General features: G+C 41.9%; 1 long non-coding RNA gene across 1 annotated transcript in view; it reads right to left on the reverse strand.

The window, feature by feature from the left end:
- Positions 1–4,196: 4,196 nt before the first annotated feature.
- LOC141117752 (uncharacterized) overlaps positions 4,197–18,865 on the reverse strand; it is a 29,865-nt gene continuing 15,196 nt past the window's right edge. Inside the window, exons 2-3 of the long non-coding RNA XR_012237207.1 lie at positions 9,442–9,500; positions 4,197–5,949 (exon numbers count right to left, since the gene is read on the reverse strand). This is a non-coding gene — a long non-coding RNA (uncharacterized lncRNA). The remainder of the gene's footprint in view (positions 5,950–9,441; positions 9,501–18,865) is intronic.

Here is an 18,865-nt window from a genome sequence, read left to right on the forward strand (position 1 = left end):
TATTTTTTGTAAAAAAAATCACAATAAGTGTATATTGATTGGTTTGCGCAAAAGTTATAGCGTCTACAAAATAGGGGATAGATTTATGGCATTTTTATTTTTATTTTTTTACTAGTAATGGCGGTGAACAGCAATTTTGTGAGGCCAGGCACTAATGTTCGACGAGAAGGCCTGGCTGGCAGTCTCTGTTCTGTTCTGTTCTAATTCATCCCAAAGGTGTTCTATCGGGTTGAGGTCAGGACTCTGTGCAGGCCAGTCAAGTTCCTCAACCCCAAACTCGCTCATCCTCATGTCTTTATGGACCTTGCTTTGTGCACTGATGCGCAATCATGTTGAAACAGGAAGGGGCATCTCTAAACTGTTACCACAAATGAAATTGTCCAAAATGTCTTGGTATGCTTACGCCTTAAGAGTTCCCTTCATTGGAACCAAGGGGCCAAGCCCAACCCCTGAAAAACAACCCCACACCACAATCCCCCCTTCACCAAATGATACACTATGCACAAAGGAAGGTCCATAAAGACATGGATGAGTGAGGTTGGGGTGGAGGAACTTGCCTGGCCTGCACAGAGTCCTGACCTCAACCCGAGTCTAGACTTCGAGCCAGGCCTTCTTGTCCAACATCAGTGCCTGACCTCACAAATGCACTTTTGGAAGAATGGTCAAACATTTCCATAGACACACTCCTAAACCTTGTGGACGGCCTTCCCAGAGGAGTTGAAGCTGTTATAGCTGCAAAGGGTGGGCCAACTCAATACTGAACCCTACGGACTAAGACTGGGGTGCCATTAAAGTCCATATGAGTGTAAAGGCAGACGTCCCAATACTTTTGGTAATATAGTGTATGTTTTGATGGGAATAACTGTGTCCTATTGGGCATTGGTCAATATGTTACTACGTGATGAAGCTATCAAATTCTGCAACTCAAACAGGTTTCACCCAGTGCTATAAATTGCAAGGGGTTTACAAGTGAGCTAGTAAACTTGTTTTACTTTGAGAGTCATAATGCAATTTGTTTTATGAAGTTATGAAGTAATGACACTTGCACTGAATTCCATATACATGTTTTGGTTCAAAGTTAACTATCTCAGGACATGTCAGCTGCATAACCATAATGTACATGGTGAAACATTGACGTCAGCCCAGGCTAAAAGGGGTGGCCAAGTAGCTTCACACGAAGCGTGTCAAGAGGTGTGTGTGACTAATTTAAACAAGGGTGAGTGGCTGAACCACCGGAACATTAAAAATTGATCCTTGTAGTGGGGCTTCCCCCCTACACTGAAAGGGTTAAATGTTCATTTTTTCTACAGGGTCCCATTAACAAAAATCACTTTTACTTACCTTATCCCCCCTTTCCCGGCAGTTGGGTCTTTCATCTTCCCTTCAGACGCTTGTTGCGGATAAACCCTTGAACTGCTGGTCCTGCATTGTACATGATGGCCATACCTGAGAACTTTCCAGAACTGACCTGGCAAGGACGGAATTTGGACATTTCTCCAGGATCCTCTTTAGGCCACGGCCCTGTAATGTTTTTAAACATACAGGCAGAGTGCGTTGGCGTCATTCTTGTGAATCATGTGCTTTGCACTAACTGCCTGGCTGCTTGGAGTGGAGGAGACCGTTGGAGGCCAGGAGGAATCAGAGGCCTCTACAAGCGCACCCTTCTCGATGTGGGTGAACTGGGGCACTGACAGAAGCAAGGCAAGAACCCACTGTAGCCCAAGGTGTGGTAACATTGGGCAGATATGGAAGGTCTAGGCTGGCAAGCAAGGGACCCAGAGAATTGGGTCACTTACCTGGTGAGGGATTAGATGGGTGGCAACCAGGTGCATAGTCAGTGTAACTGAAAAGATATATATAAAGTGCACCTAGCTCCCACCTGTCCACCATACTGTAAGCTCCTGTACCTATCTTTCAGGATCTTTCCACTTTTAATCACAACTTGACCCACGCACATTACTTGGCAACCCATCGACAGATCTCAATAGTATTTTAACCTCTATCTAGAATGGTGGCGCTAAATTCACAATTATAGTGAACAGTATATATAAATCACTGTGATAAACAAACATTAAATCTACACACTATATATATATATATATATATATATTTTATCACCCTGTGACAAGTGAAAATATGTGTAATTTTAGAACAAAAAGTCCATAAAATAATCCAATAAAAAAACGATCCGGTGTAGTATCTTCCTAATCATCCACCACACCATGTGCAAGTGATTCCGCTCCTTTCAGAAAACACACTCACCAACTCAAATTGCCTTACACTCTCGTGCTTGGCAATAACGCTTTTAAACCACACAGAAAGGGTAAAAATGACCTCCGATACCAAGCCGTGAAAAAAACAGGATCTCTCAACATGTAAACAATAATAAGTGTTCCAATAGTATAGTCCATAAAACCAGTTTAATAAAAAAATATAGAATCTTCAACCATTGCACTCACATCAGTATCTTCAAAGTAAGCAAAAAACATCACAGCAAGCATTCACTTCAAAGCCCAGAGTGGTATATAGCAGTCACGGCGGACCTGAGGTGTGCAGACTCTGTCTTACCCTCACTCGCTCTTCGGATTCAGATCTCCACTGCCTAGTGTAGCGTGCTGCGTCAGACATTCACGATGGTTGCCGTATAGCCACGCCCCGACATGTTTCGTCACACAGACTTAATCATGGGATTGGCTATACACAGCAACCCTTTCTCTTATACTTCCTCACGCCAATTATGGGCGTAAGCAGTTCCATTGCACATGCGCACATCTCATGTCCCCGCGCTCGCAATACCCCAGCTAATGGGCCATTGTTCAGCAATATAAAGGACATTATACAAGAATTTGACACAGTACTGGTAGAATGGTATAGCACATCACCAGGGGTGGGTAGGAGGAGTGGCTGCCCTGGGCACTGTGGTATCATGTGAGGTGGGGGTTGCTGCAAGGAGATTGGGGGAGGGGATTTGTGTTGGAAGGGGGATTTTGGGATGCGTCAGTGGGTAAGTATTGTTCTAGGAGGAGAAATTTGGGGGAGGGGGGCTAAGAGTGGTGATTTAAGGAGATTTGTGTTGGAAAGGGGGGATGGAGGGATAGGATTTGTGCTAGGGGGGGAGATTTTGGGGGGCTTTGTGCTGGGGGGGGATTTGAAGTGGGGGGAGAAGATGTGTACTAGGAGGGGAAATTTTAGGGGTAAAGGATTTGTGCTAGGATGGGTGAATTTTTTTTTTGGGGGGGGGGGCATTTGAGCTGGGGGGATTTGGGGGATGGGGGGGTCAAAGATTTGAGTTGAGAGGTTGGAGGTTTATCAGAACCAGTTTTTTTCATAGAAAGGCAAATTCCCTATAAAACATTTTTTAATTTGCTCCAACAGAAAAAAAAAATCCTGTCCAAAAATACAAATGAGTATTCCCTGGGTCACCAATCTACAGTGATATTTCTATGGAAATATTGTCTTTCACAAGATATTTGAAGACTGCTAGGTACACCTACCAGGTGACAGCATTTGTGCCTGGTCATTGGATGCTTAGGAAAGGAGCACTGTATGATAGAAAACATGGCTGGATGAAGCACATCTACCCCATGCCCAGAAGATCTGGGCTTTGTATGGGACTCTTGCAGTGCATAAGACTTACCAACTTCTATAGATGTGATGTAATGATGAGATTGTATTTATTACCTACATGTATAGTTTAAATGAAATCCTTTGATCCAAATAGATGTTTTTGTGGGTGGCAATATGCTGTACATCATGGTTCGGCCCTACGCTAACATGATTTTGGAAATAAATCTTTGATTTTTTTAATGCTCGCTATTACAACAATCCATGAGGACCCCTGAGCCACCTTATTACACATACAGTATGCAAAAGTCTAAAATTAAAAGGCACCAGAAACAATCAAGATTAGTTTTATTTGCAGCCAAGCAATCATAGCACACATTTGAAAAAAAAAAAGTTTTCCTATGTGAGCAGTACATCAAATTCCTTAATATATGTAGTCCTCGGATGCCATAAGCGCACTTGAACATCCTCACTTGGCATTTACCGGTTTTTGAAGTCCTAGCTAGAAGGACATGGTAGCATGAGGCCATTTGACCTTTACTTTCTTCTATTCTTCCTCATCTTCCTCATTCCTTACTGTATGCATGTCCTTAAAACTTTCCTCTTCATAGTTCTACCACATCCTTGTCTCCATGTTATCGTATTTAGTATGTTTTTGGATTTATTTTTTCCTCTTTTTACTTTCTTTAATATAAATGTAATATTGTTACAAGCGAATTGAAAGGCAGTGATAAGTCCACTTTATGGAGGCATCAAAGATCTACAGTAATTAGCATCCTGACTGCTCCCCTGTGTTCTTCAGCTGGAGTTTAGGAACACAAAGCCCCTTTACTTCCTTGGCCATATTGACATGGATCCAGGAAGTGCTCAGGGCAGGACACTTCCTGATTCATTTAAAGCCAAAAGAAAATTGGCAAATGTGGGTTATATACATCAATCTCCCTGCTTACCATCCTGAAATGCTCCTGTAAAACAAGAGATGAGGGCCGGTTTGAACGAAAGTTGAGCGGGAGTGGAAGGTAAAGGGGAAACCACCTTTTTTTTAAGCTTAGGATAGTAAGGAAAGCTAATACTGGCCAGAAGACCTGCTTCATCATTGCACATGACACTATTTATTTTGCATTATTTATTCATGGGTACTTGCACTGCACATGTTTTTTTTTTTTTTTTGTGTTTTACAGAGATCAAGGGTTCAGGTTATCGGGGGCCTGCCCTAATGTCGGAGGGGGAGGTTCTGTGGCCTTTGCGTCTTTTGCCTCTCCCCAACCAGAAGGGCCTGCCTTTGGGAGAGCCCTTCACCAAGTACTTGCAGGACTAGCTTTGGCTGGTCCCTAAGGCGTGGGGTCCACCTGGCTTTGGCCTAGGTAGACCATGGCATACCTTATCTCTATTAGGAGTTTTGCGTCCCTGGGAGTTCAGGGTTAGAGGCCATTTTGGATTTTCTCTTTCTGCTTTGGTGACCCTGGTCACCAGGACAAATAGAGTGACACCAACAGCAATACATTTTGGCAGAGTATCTAACCCCCCCACACACACACTTTATCCAAAAATTTAAAAAAAGTTTTGCTTTAAGATTGTAGAATTGGTGGACACCTGAATCACTTGTGCATTCAGCTGAAAGGACATGGATGGAAAAAAACAAAAGGCATGGAAGCAGTAAAGCCATGAGGTTTAGAATATTTAATTATCATTGGCAATCATTTTTAATTGAATTAAATTTAAAAATGGCTTATGTTTTAGTTATATATGTTTTAAAATACTAAACAAGTATGCATGGTGCTTTGCTGATTGAGACATAACCATAAACTTTATACCTTAAAGCCTTCCAGTTGATCACATTTCCTCCAATGTCATTACCATTAAGATAATCTGTAATATTTTCTGTGGTCAAAACTTTGTCCCACATGTTAATATCAGCAATGTGGCCTACAAAGGACTGCTTTGCTTCAAATGAATCTCCATATTTGTCCTGATCCTGACCAATAATAATTAGCCTGTCACTAGCAATAACATGTCCTTTCTCAAAATTGTTGGAATAAAAGGGCTTCTCGTTGATCCACACAATCACTTCTCCTTTGGAAGAACACCAACTCACACAAGTACTTGTCCATTCTTGGAAATGGGTGCTATTAAGTTGGAACTCTCTGGAGCGGCTGTTAGTTGCAAAAATGAAAATATTACTGTTTCTTCTAAAAAATAATGTAAATTCATTGTCATGATTTCTGGTGGCCAAAGAAAACAGGCAATATTCATCTACCAGAGCTTGTGAAGGGTTGACTCTAATACAAACTGTTGCTTCTGTGAGGGACTCATTTCTATCAGGAATCAGGTGGACGTAGGAAGTGTCTGACTTTTCATGGAATGAAAACATGTTGTCACCCATATCTAAAAAAAAAAAAAAAAAAAAAAATTAATAATAATAATAACAATAATGCATGCAAACTTCTTTTTTCATATGCAGTTAAAAGTTGAAATTGAAATATGGTCTTGTGTCTTCACTGGAAACATACAACAATATCAGTATCAATAACAATACAGCCTTCTGGTTCTAACCATTGGGGCAAGGGTCTTCAAAGTTTCTAAACAAAGGGCCAGTTTACTCTCAACCAGACTTTAGGGGGCTGGACTGTGGCAGTGGGAATAGATAATACCCCAGTGTCAGAGGGAGAGGACAATGCCTCATGCTTGGTGGTCAATGGGAGTAAAAAGATTCCATAGAGTTCGTGGTGTGTAAGAGGAGGAATAGTGCGCTATCATTGATATTAGTGGGAGGAATAGTGCTCCATCATTGGTATCAGTGGGAGGAATAGTGCCCCATCATTGGTATCAGTGGTAGGAATAGTGTCCCATCATTGGTATCAGTGGAAGGATTAGTGCCCCATCATTGGTATCAGTGGGAGGAATAGTGCCCCATCATTGGTGTCAGTGGGAGGAATAGTGCCACATCATTGGTATTAGTGGGAGGAATAATACTCCATCATTGGTATCAGTGGGAGGAATAGCGCCCCATTGTCAGCATTTGTGTAAAGAATAGTTCTAGATTTTTGTTGTCAGTGGAGGAAATAGTTGTTGGTTTCAGTGGAAGGAATAGTTCCCATCGTGTGTGTCAGTGGAAAGGATAGTGCCCCATTTTTGGTGACAGTGGAATAGTGCCTCATCGTTGGTGTCAATACGAGGAATAGTGCCTCTCTGTTGGTGTCTGTGGAAGGAATGTTGCCTAATCATTGGTGCCAGTGGGAGGAATAGAGCCCAAGGGCTAGTTAAAGGCAAGCAAAGGGTTGCATTTGGCCCATGTATTGCAGTTTAGAGTATTGGGGGGGTATTGTATGTGGTGACTGTGTCCATGGAACCCAGATTTTTTTGAAGTTTGATTGCAAGTTGTATTTTGCTTATTTTTTTTATGTGATTGTATGATACACCCAGATACGAGTCTGGCCTATTGGAACATAACTCTATTTGATGTGTTTTATGTGACTATTTACCATCCCAGCTCTACAAGCAGCATTCCAATTGTGTTTTGATTGCGTATGTTGAGCAATTTAAACAAAAGGTTGTGTAGTCTTCTGTTTATATAAACTTTTATTGAAAATCTATAAAAACTATTGACAAAGAGAAAAAAAAGAAGAGTGCAAAACAAGGCTGGAGCCTTGTGAAGGCATTTAGAGATTGGAAAAAAGAAAAATAAAGCGCTGATGTGGATTCTCTATAAGATAAAAAACACCAGAAAAAAACAAACCACCAGAAAAAAATGTGTGAGTTGCAACCAACCAATTAGTACTGTGACACCGTTGCTACAAATCAATATAAAATATGTTGGTGTGCTTATCAAACTCTCCCTATCTGTTGGAGTGGTGCTTGTATATAAAATCCTAAACCATAAAAAATACCCTAATATCACAATCAGTAAAGTGAATAAGTGCAAATAAATATATCAATCAATAAGGTGAATGGATGCAAATAAATGCATCAAAAACCTATAAGGGAACACATATCCCTAGATATATGTTGATGAAAGAAATAAAAATAAAAAAACATTAAATAGTGTCTGTTTGTGTTAATCCAGCTGAGGTCTAAATGTCCAATCAAATGCCTTTGATGAACTTGCTTGCATTTCAATTATCACAGATCACAGTTGCATGATGAATTACATTTGCAAGGTGATGATTCACATAAAGGTAAAAGAAAAACCATCATTGCGCAGTGTTTTTAAATGCTACAAAACTGGGTAATCAATGTAATCCGCTCACACATTCACAGTAGCTGAATCGCTTTTGTTACAATGGTCAGACAGCTTCAAACACCAGAAAAAAATGTGTGAGCTGCAACCAACCAATTAGTGCTGTGACACCGTTGCTACCAAGTATGCCGTAAAGTCCGATCGTGTGTACGCGGCATAAGGGAACATATATCCCTAGATATATGTTGATGAAAGAAATAAAAATAAAAAAACATTAAATAGTGTCTGTTTGTGTTAATCCAGCTGAGGTCTAAATGTCCAATCAAATGCTTTTGATTAACTTGCTTGTATTTCAATTATCACAGATCACTGTTGCATGATGCATTACATTTGCAGGGTGATGATTCAAATAAAGATAAAAGAAAAACCATCATTGCACAGTGTTTTTAAATGCTACAAAACTGGGCAATCAATGTAATCAATGTAATTCACTCACATGTCACGTGACCCTTGAGAAAGTCACGTGACATGTGAAGATACGCGTAGGGAAGAGGAGTCAGTGATGTCATCGCATAGTGTTCGGCAAACACAGCGATAGCTGTATGAGCGGTGAAGCTGTCTGACCATTATAACAAAAGCAATTCAGCTACTGCAAATGTGTGAGTGGATTACATTGATTGCCCAGTTTTGTAGCATTTAAAAACACTGCGCAATAATGGTTTTTCTTTTATCTTTATGTGAATCATCACCTTGCAAATGTAATTCATCATGCAACTGTGATCTGTGATAATTGAAATACAAGCAAGTTAATCAAAAGCATTTGATTGGACATTTAGACCTCAGCTGAATTAACACAGACACTATTTAATGTTTTTTTTTTTTATTTATTTATTTCATCAACATATATCTAGGGATATGTGTTCCCTTATAGGTTTTTGATGCACTTATTTGCATCCATTCACTTTATTGATTGATATATTTATTTGCACTTAAAGTGGGGTTCCACCCAAAAAAACAAAAATACATGAAAAATCCTAAAAAACAAAACAAAAAAACATTTGGATATATATATTTTTTTAACTTACCTCTAATTGCCTGTTGCTAGGGGGTCCCTCGTAGTCTGCCCCTTCCAGTGCCTGGGCTGGTGACATCACTTCCCCCTCGGCACAGGAAGGGCTCCGCTCTGCTCCCTCCCTCCTGTCAATCATCTGGGACCCATTACAGGTCCCAGGTGACTGAGCGGCCAATCACGGCGCGTGGCGCCGCTTGCGCATGCGCAGTGGGTGCCAGCTGTGAAGCCACAGCCCGGCGCCCACAGTTGCAATGCCGGCGACGCTGAACGGAGGGGGAGACGAGCGGGGCTTCGATCCCCCGCATCGCTGGACCCAGGGACAGGTAAGTGTCCAATTAAAAGTCAGCAGTTGCAGTATTTGTAGTTGCTGACTTTTATTTTTTTATTTTTTTATTTTTTTTACTGGACCCCCTGGGTGGAACTCCTCTTTAATCACTTTACTGATTGTGATATTAGGGTATTTTTTATGGTTTAGGATTTTATATACAAGCACCACTCCAACAAATGGGGAGAGTTTGATAAGCGCACCAACATATTTTATATTGATTTAGAGATCGGAGTCTTCACAAGGTGCATAATACAGTACAGCTTGATACAATAAACCTCAAAAGAGAACAAGTTGACTTACCTGTCTGACCCAGGATTCTTGCAGAACATGCAAACAAGATCACCAAGAAAAGCATATTCCTGAAAAAATAGATAGGCTGAGAAAATGTGTAGAAAATAGATATGCATTTTAATATTTAGCTTCTTGCCAGCACTTTCTTATAACATCCTTAAAGTTCTGAAAGCAACAACAGCAATTTTGTAGTTGTATAACTAATTCATAGTTACATAGTAGGTGAGGTTGAAAAAAGACACAAGTCCATCAAGTCCAACCTATATGTGTGATTATATGTCAGTATTACATTGTTTATCCTTGTATGTTGCGGTCGTTCAGGTACTTATCTAATAGTTTTTTGCAACTATCGATGCTCCCCGCTGATACCACCGACTGTGGAAGGGAGTTCCACATCCTTACCACTCTTACAGTAAAGAACCCTCTACGCAGTGTAGCCACCCTGACGGTTTTCCCGAGTGTGGCTCTGGGTTAAATTTCAGTCCCATTAGCGGTAACCCCGAGCCACACTCAGGATTACATTGCAGGATCCTGTTGCGGCTTTACTTACCTTGTCCCCAGGATCCTGCGATGTCCCCCGCTGTGTCTGCGGGCTCCGTCCTCCTCCGAAGCCTCTCCGTGCCAGGCTCCGTTCCCTGCGAGCGTCGGGACGCACGGGGCGGAGCCTGGCAGCAAATTCAAAAAAATGTAAAAACCATAACACATACAGTACTGTAATCTTACAGATTACAGTACTGTATGAAATTTTTTCACATCCCTTTTGTCCCCAGTGCTTTGGCCCATGCCCTGCATGCAGTTTTATATTATATATACTGTTCTTTCTGCCTGGAAACTGGAGATTGTCCATAGCAACCAAAAAGTGTCCCTTTACGTCAAAAGTGGCTTTAGACCAGCTAGAAAACAGCGATAGTAAATTAGAACACTTGCAGAATTGAGCGATAGTGAATCGTGGGGAAATGTATTATTATATTATTATTTTTTTTAATTATTTATATTTATTTATTATATTATAATTTATGTTTTTATGTTTCAAACTTCATGATACCTGGGATATCTACTAGACTCTTGTTTGGACAGATTTAAGCGTGTTATTGTTAAGAATTACAGGCCTACAATATAAAACGCCAAATTTCCATGCAAAATAATTGTACCGCTTTCAGCACCTAAAATCCGAAATAATCATACCACCAGGGAGGTTAAGGTTAAACCGTTTTTTTTTCTAGTTTTAGTGAATGGCCGCGTGTCTTATTAAATTCCCTTACGCGGAAAAAGTTTAATCCCTATTGTGGGGGTCACCAGTACGGTATTTTTATATTGAAATCATATCCCCTCTCAAGCGTCTCTTCTCCAGAGAGAATAAGTTCAGTGCTCGTAACCTTTCCTCATAACTAATATCCTCCAGACCCTTTAATAGTTTTGTTGTCCTTCTCTGGACTCTCTCCAATTCCAGCACATCCTTCCCGAGGACTGGTAACCAGAACCGGGCAACATACTCGTGCGGCTGGACCAGAGTCTTGTAGAGCAGGAGAATTATCGTTTTAGCTGGAGTTGATCCCCTTTTTAATGCATGCTAATATTGTGTTTGCTTTTCTTGCAGCAGCTTGGCTTTGCATGCCATTGCTGAGCCTATCATCTACTAGGACCCCCAGGTCCTTTTCCATCCTAGAGATTCTCCCCCTAAAGAGTAGACTTTATTCATATTTTTGCCACCCAAATGCATTATTTTACATTTTTCTACATTGAACCTCATTTGCCATGTAATTGCCCTCCCTATTAATTTATTCAGATCTTCTTGCAAGGTTTCCACATCCTGCGGAGAAGTTATTGCCCTGCTTAGCTTAGTATCATCCGCAAATACAGAGATTGAGCTGTTTATCCCATCCTCCAGGTCGTTTATGAATAAATTAAATAGGATTGGTCCCAGGACAGAACACCGGGGGACCCCACTTTCCACCACGGACCATTCCAAGTACTCCCCATTTATCACCACCCTCTGAACTCGCCCCTGTAGCCAGTTTTCAATCCATGTACTCACCCTATGGTCCATGCCAGCAGACCTCACTTTGTACAGTAAAAGTTTATGGGGAGCTGTATCAAATGCTTTTGCAAAATCCAGATACACCACGTGTACGGGCCTTCCTTTATCTGGATGGCAGCTCACCTCCTCATAGAAGGTTAATAGATTGGTTTGGCAGGAACAATTCCTCATAAATCCATGCTGATTACTGCTAATGATACCGTTGTCATTACTAAAATCTTTTATATAGTCCCTTATCATCCCCTCCAAGAGCTTGCATACTATTGATGTTAGGCTGACTGTTCTGTAATTCCCAGGGATGTATCTTGGGCCATTTTTAAATATTGGTGCTACAATGGCTTTTTCTCCAATCAGCTGGTACCATTCCAGTCAGTAGACTGTTCATAAAAATTAGGAACAATGGTCTGGCAATAAAATTTGATATAGAAGGCTATCACATGATAAGTTCTGTGTAATAAAAAAAGCAGCTTACTGGGCACTTAAGCTCCCTTCCTGCCCAGGCCATTTTCAGCTTTCAGCATTGTCACTCTTTGACAGCAACACTCTACCCAAATGAAATTTGTATAATTTTTTCCCACAAATAGAGTTTTCTTTTGATGGTTTTTAATCACTGCTGGGTTTTTTATTTTTTGCTAAAAAAAAAAACAAAAAAAGACCCAAAATTTTGAAAAAAAAACAAAACAGTTTTATAGTTTGTTATAAAATTTTGGTGATTTTTCCCCTTCATTGATGTGCGCGGATGAGGCTGCAATGATGGGCACTGATAGGCTGCACTGATAGGCACTGAGAAGGCAGCACTGATGGACACTGATAGGTGGCACTGGTGGGCACTGATGAGGTGGCACTGATAGGCACTGATAAGGCGGCACTGATGGACACTGATAGGTGGCACTGGTGGGCACTGATGAGGCGGCACTGGTGGGCACTGATAGGTGGCACTGATGGGCACTGATAGGTTGAACTGAGACCTGGCACTGATGGGTGGCACTGAAGGGCATTGATAGGTGGCACTGAAGGGCACTGATAGGTGGCACTGATGGGCACTGCTAGGTGACACTGATAGGTAGCACTGATAGGTGGCACTGATGATGAGGCATTGATGGGCACTGATTGGCAGCACTGATGGGCATTGATAGGTGGCACTGGTGGGCATTGGTAGGTGGCACTGGTGGGCACTGGCAGGCGGCACTGGTGGGCACAGATGAGGCAGCGGTGGCGCTTTCTGTTTGGTACTGATGTCCCTTTGACAGAAGCTGGTGATTGGCTTTTTTTTTCTCCCCACGCTGTCAGCTTGAGGAGAAAAAAAGCTGATTACCGATCTTATGTTTACATCACTTGATCAGCTGTCATTGTCTGCCTTTTTGGGGTGGGGCTTTTTAATTTATCCTTTTCCATTTTTCATTTAAAAAAACGCTTGTCTATGGTTGTCCAGATTAGCTCAGCTCTGAGGAAGGGGGTGCACTATGCCAGGCCACGTCAGCTTTATCCCTTGATGTGTTACCGCACATGTGTCTGCACTATTCTATACTGTGTGGTTTATGGCTCATTGAGAGTTGCACTTTGTGAGTATCCATTTTTACTGATTTTAGTATTCAATAAATGTCATTAGTAATACACCAGGTGTACGCGCCTTCCATTTTGTTTTGTTTTCGTAGTTTCCATGAGATTACCTCATCTGAGGAGGGCAGCATCCACCTAGTCTTGGAATACTGATGCCCTTGTTGCTCTTTACCATAGAAGACCTCTCAGCGCTGGAAGTGATTGTCCTTTTTTGTATAGCAATACCAAGGTGTATGGGGGTAGCTGTTGTTGGCATCGAACATGTAGGCATTTTAGAGTAGGGAGCAAGACTGCCAGATGTCCAGAAATTTTAGAACTTCTCCCAGAATTTTTTTTTTTTGCTGCCTGCGCCCCTATTTCCTTTACTTTGTGTCTGAAGAATATATTTGGAAAGGTTAGGGCACCTTCGAAAATTGACAGTTGTTTCCAGAAAAGGTGTCTCCTATGGTTTATTTTCCTATGCTTCTTGTAGGACATTCTCTACGCTTGTATCTCTCTACATGGATATTTCTGCCTTGTAAGGGTGTCTTGCAGATTGTTATAGCATTTTTAGATCTGTATGTCATTACAGTTAGTTGATGATCCAATATTGGTGTAGCACTAACTCTTTGTGGAGCTGCTGGTTTAAGCGGGCTTGTTACCTTCACTCTCCTTCCCTCTGTTTTACCGGCACCGGGTCTAGGGTTCCGTTGAGTTTACTCCTGGACGATATAAGCACCAACACTTGAATACGTTTTCAATGCTTTATTAAACAATTTACTAAGGAAGTAGCAGGAAAGAGGCAGAATGGAAACTGCAGAAGAAACTCAAATATCTTCTTGTAAGGTTCTTGACAAATGTCCTGGTAGAAATTGGATATTACAATAGAATGCGCTCCCCTCGTGGGACACAATCTTTGCTCGCCTGGATAGGCCTCTCTCACTTGCCTAGCAGCCAGTACGTAGCACGAACAAAAGTCTCTGCCACAGACTTGCTTGAGATAAACCTGTACGATCCTCTGCCACAGGATGTATCGGTTTTCTGCAATGAACGTCAGTCACAGTGCTTGAACCTTTAAGCCAACCCGGCAACACTATGCTGTATAGTTACTTTTAGGATACATCCTCCAACCGAGTCACCAGGCCACTCTCCAGACCTGCACGCTGCGTGATCCTTCCATGAAGGGTCCTCCCCTGGGATCTCCTCGGTTGTCCAGCTTCTTCCCTTCTGGATAGACAGCTCAGGACCATTCCTCGGCTGCTGTGGTAGGCCCCAGACAAGCTTCTGGGCCCACACCTGCGTCGCAGCGGCGTGGGCCTCCGGAACGGAGGACCACGAGATTGCTCTCTAACGCATACCTGTAGGCCAGGAGGGTCAGCAGGTGGCTGTAAAACGAACCCCCTAATATGGCGTCTGTCCCATAAATACCCTCGCCCAGAATGCAACTCGTAGGACCACCTCCACCGAGCTTCTCTCCGGGACAGAAGAGCATCCATACGCTTCGACACGTTGCCTTTCCAACACTGACCAGTAATAACAGCGACACCCACCGGTCAGTCTGGAAACACACACAACGTCAGCCAAGCTGGAACAGAGGCAAACTTAACCTATTTAAGGAACAAGTTACTAAATTTACCTAACATATGGTAGATCGCAAATCTACCAGCGCTACATTGGGAAAATCAAAATTGAGAGCTTTACTCTCTACGCCGGCAAACATTCAAAAGTGACTTGTGCGGCTGTCACTTTTACAGAGTTAGAAGGCCCCCATCCTGCTGGTGCCCATGGTAGTTCCCAGGCTCTTCCATTTCTCCAAGGAGCCAGAGACTGCAGTAAACAGTTGGCAGTACCTCCCATAGAGAAGATGGAGGAACATGCGTTACCCCATCTCCTCTGCGACAAAGATTTCTTCATTTCTGGTTACAGAGCTGTCATTCCCTGGCTGTTACAATCAGGGAAGCCGGAGAAGCCAGGAAGCCGGTAACCAAGCACAATCTATGCGTAGCTAGCTGCTTTGGAGGACAGGGGAGACATCTGAGGTCTAATAGATCCCAGATGTCTCAAAAAGAGAACCTGTTACCTGGCCACTGCTATCACTTCTGCAAATGTCACCAATGAACATGTTATGGCCATTAATGTGGAACTAAACTCTCCTAATCAACAATGAGAGATGGAAACAAGAAAGACCAACATTTAAGACACCACTGCTGGACATCACAGAGCAAGAAGGGAAGGATCTCTCCTTCCTGTTTCATTGAACCTTTGAAAACATCTCTGCAAGGTAGGCGGCTTCACTTATGTTAACCTTTGGATTTCCTTATCCAATATCCTTCTGCCTATTATTGGCTAAACTTAATTTAAATTTAACTTCATCTATCTATTTGGCTATTTTTATGGTTTAGGTGCTGGATCAAGGTGTAGGCTGATCCGGATTCCTCCCTCTCCAGACCGTCCCAACATTTCCTCCATATTGAAGCTTTTTTCTTCTTACATCCCACGATGGTGCTCCTGTCCAATTGAACACCCAGGATGTCTTTAGTAATCAATATTGATTCTATTATTTAAAGTACACCCAGGTAAATACTCTCAACACAATGATTTCTTGATTGAGAACAACCAATCAGATTCTTTTAAACATTCAAATATATTTTTCCAACTATTTTGTCCTGTTTTTTTAGTTAGGACACTATAAAAGTTTAAAATGTAAAAATTCTGACTATACAAGTATTACCTCTGCAAGCCAACCGGCGACCCAGGAACTGAAATGAGAGGGGGGCTATTTCAGGGATTAACCTTTTCATTATCTGGGGATCTTCAGCCTCAATTTGCAATCATATGTGACAATTTTGTTTTTAGGTAAGGTTTAGAACTTTGTTTTGTTTTCATTTTTCATTCATTTGTTGTGCCTTATTTTTTGTTGCTTTATTAATTAAACATTAATTCAATCTGAATAACTGAAATATATCAATATGGATCCATATAAGTTTCATGTAAAATCTTATAGATTTGATATACGATATATAAGAGCTCTTTCTATTATGAAAAAATGTTCAAATTATTATCTTACACTGTATTGATTGTTTTACTTTTTTTATGTAAATTCCAGTCTCACTAATGGTACCACACGATCTCCTGAAGAAGCTCCACAGAGCGAAACATGTTGAGAAAACAAGTGGTATCTGCATCATAAATTGTTGTTGCATTTTATGAAATAATCTTTTTGGAAATTACTGTACTATATGTGGCCTCAAAATAGGCTTTTTTAAATCAATTGTAATAAAATTTCTCTTTTACCCTAATATGGTTTAAAAATTCTTTGAACACTGACACCTTAAAAGTCCCAAGGCTCTATGCCTAAAGCCCTTTCTTCCTTATCTCTTAATCAACAATTACTACCGTATTTTAATCCTTATGGTGCTAGCCTTAGTAGATAGGATTGTATTATATTTATTTGTTTTCAACTTTTTTTCTTCACATTACTTTAGCTGCTTCCTGGTTTCTGGCCTAGGCCCAAATTATATCATACATCCCAGGAGTCTTTATGGCTTTTTTTAGCTTTCATCTACAGTAGGGGAGGAGGGGCTTTCTCGGCTAAGCACACCCTCCTGCCTGCATGCCTGAGCTAAAGGCAGATGGATTCCAGGAACTAAATGCTACACAAATCATCTGCCCTTACTCAAGATGACCATGGCCAGAAAGGGGGTGTTTTTCAAAATGATTTCCCGGTAAAATAAAGCATGGAGACATGGGGTTGATTTACGAAAACTGGAAAGTTCAAAATCTGGGGAAGCTGTGCATGACAGGCAATCAGCTTTTAACAGCGTGTTCAATTAAGCTTTTACAAAAAAAAGTGGAAGCTGATTGGTTTCTCTGCAGAGCTGCACCAGACTTTGCACTCAGCCCTAAATTGGTCGATTACATTTGGAGCCAGTGCTATAAAGGGTCAGTTCAACTCTATGTTCACACCTGTGTGGTTTTTAGTGCATTTTGCAGTTTGCAGAAACGCACTACAGCCCATTTAACATGGTTGCTTATGGTACATCTATGCGTTTTTCAGCCGGTGTGTTTTTGGAAAGGCTCAGGGACTTTTTCCCGCAGCAGATTGTGTTTTGTGTGTAATAGACTTCAATGGAGCCACACCAGTAATGCAAGCGTTGTGTTTTCTATGCTTTTTTTTCATTTTTCACTTTAACACACTGTGTATAACTGGTTGCTAAGAAGCGGGCCGGGAGTCCGGCCGCTGTAAACTTAACAACCGATAAGTCATCAGCTATCAGCAGGGTTTCCCTCTGACAGTTAAATGTAAAAAAAAAAATTGCTGTCAAAAAAACAGCATGGGGTCCCCCCAAATCCATTCCAGGTCCTTTGGGTCTGGTATGGGTTTGGAGGGGAAACCCATGCCAAAAATGGCATGGGGCCCCCCAAAATCCACACCAGGCCCTTATCTAAGCATGCAGCCTGGCAGGTCAGGAAAGGGAGGGGACGAGCAAGCGCCAACCCCCTGAACCACACCAGGCCACATGCCCTCAACATCGGGGGGTGCTTTGGGGTGGGGGGCTCTGCCCCCCCTCCCCCGCCCCAAAGCACCTTGTCCCCGTGTTGATGGGAACAAGGGCCTCTTGCCCACAAACCTGGGCTGTGGTTGTGGGGGTCTGTTGGCAGGGGGCTTATCGGAATCTGGAAGCCCCCTTTAACTAGGGGGCCTCCAGATCCCGCCCCCTATGTGAATGAGTATGGGGCACATAGTAATCTTACCCACTTACCAAAAAAGTGTAAAAGCGAATAAAGATAGTACAAGAGTTTTTGACAAGTCCTTTATTAAAAAATAAAAAAACAATGCTCCCCGATGTAGATCCATTATCAATTATGCCACCCACTGCCAACGCCAGACCCGGGGAAAAAAAGCTCCGCTCGTGACAAATGCTCCTGCGGTTTACCTGCCCCGCCATGTGACATTACTTAAATAGCTAAGGGGTGGGGCCACCCGGCAATGTCTCCACCGGCCACAGACCTCTAGCGACGGTGACAAAAAATCAGGAAAACATGAATTTCCCGGGACATTTCCCGGGAAACGCTAAAACCAGGAAAAAGGTCTAAATCCCGGGATGTCCCAGGAAATTCGGGACAGTTGGCAAGTATGTAAGCAATGGCATGTTTTTTCTCAAAAAATTGTCTAACGTAAATTGCTCCTCACTGATCCACATAATAACCTTTTGTCCATTCCCTGAAAAAGTCACGTTTTTGTCCATTCCCTGAAAAAGTCACGTTTTAAAATGAAATGTTTATATTCATTTTTAGTTTTAAAAAGAGAATCATTGGTCAATTTTTTTTTTCTGCAGGCAACATGGCGACATCAAATAGACAGGAAGTGAGGTGGAATTTACTTAATGTGACACAGAAAGCAACAAAAATACATTTTTTAGCAAGAACTTTTGGAGCTGCAGTCAAGATTAACCCGTTCCCACTCTATCCAAGGGTAAAAAAAGACTGGTTGCAGCTAGACTTTAAAAGGTACTTTATGCAAATCCTAACAATAAACTTCTCTAATTTAGTTCCCTTTGGTCTGTTAAATATGCCACTAAAGCCCCATACACACAATAGGACTTTGTACAAACTTTCCCTTGGATTTTTGTACAAAGGGAGTTGCCCAAAAGTTTGTCTTGCATACAGACGACAGGACTTTTTCAGCCAACTTTCACCATATCACGTGGTTTTTCAGCTCTTTACCACCACCCTTGGTCAACTTGTGTATTGTTGTCTGATATTGTGTCAACCTCGCCACTTTTATTGGCGAGATTGACACCTTGCGAGCCGGGTTGACACTGGTGCAGGGATCCGACTTGGATCCCCGCCAAT

This window comes from Aquarana catesbeiana, linkage group LG13 (genome assembly GCF_042186555.1).
Source record: "Aquarana catesbeiana isolate 2022-GZ linkage group LG13, ASM4218655v1, whole genome shotgun sequence".
Taxonomy (NCBI): domain Eukaryota; kingdom Metazoa; phylum Chordata; class Amphibia; order Anura; family Ranidae; genus Aquarana; species Aquarana catesbeiana.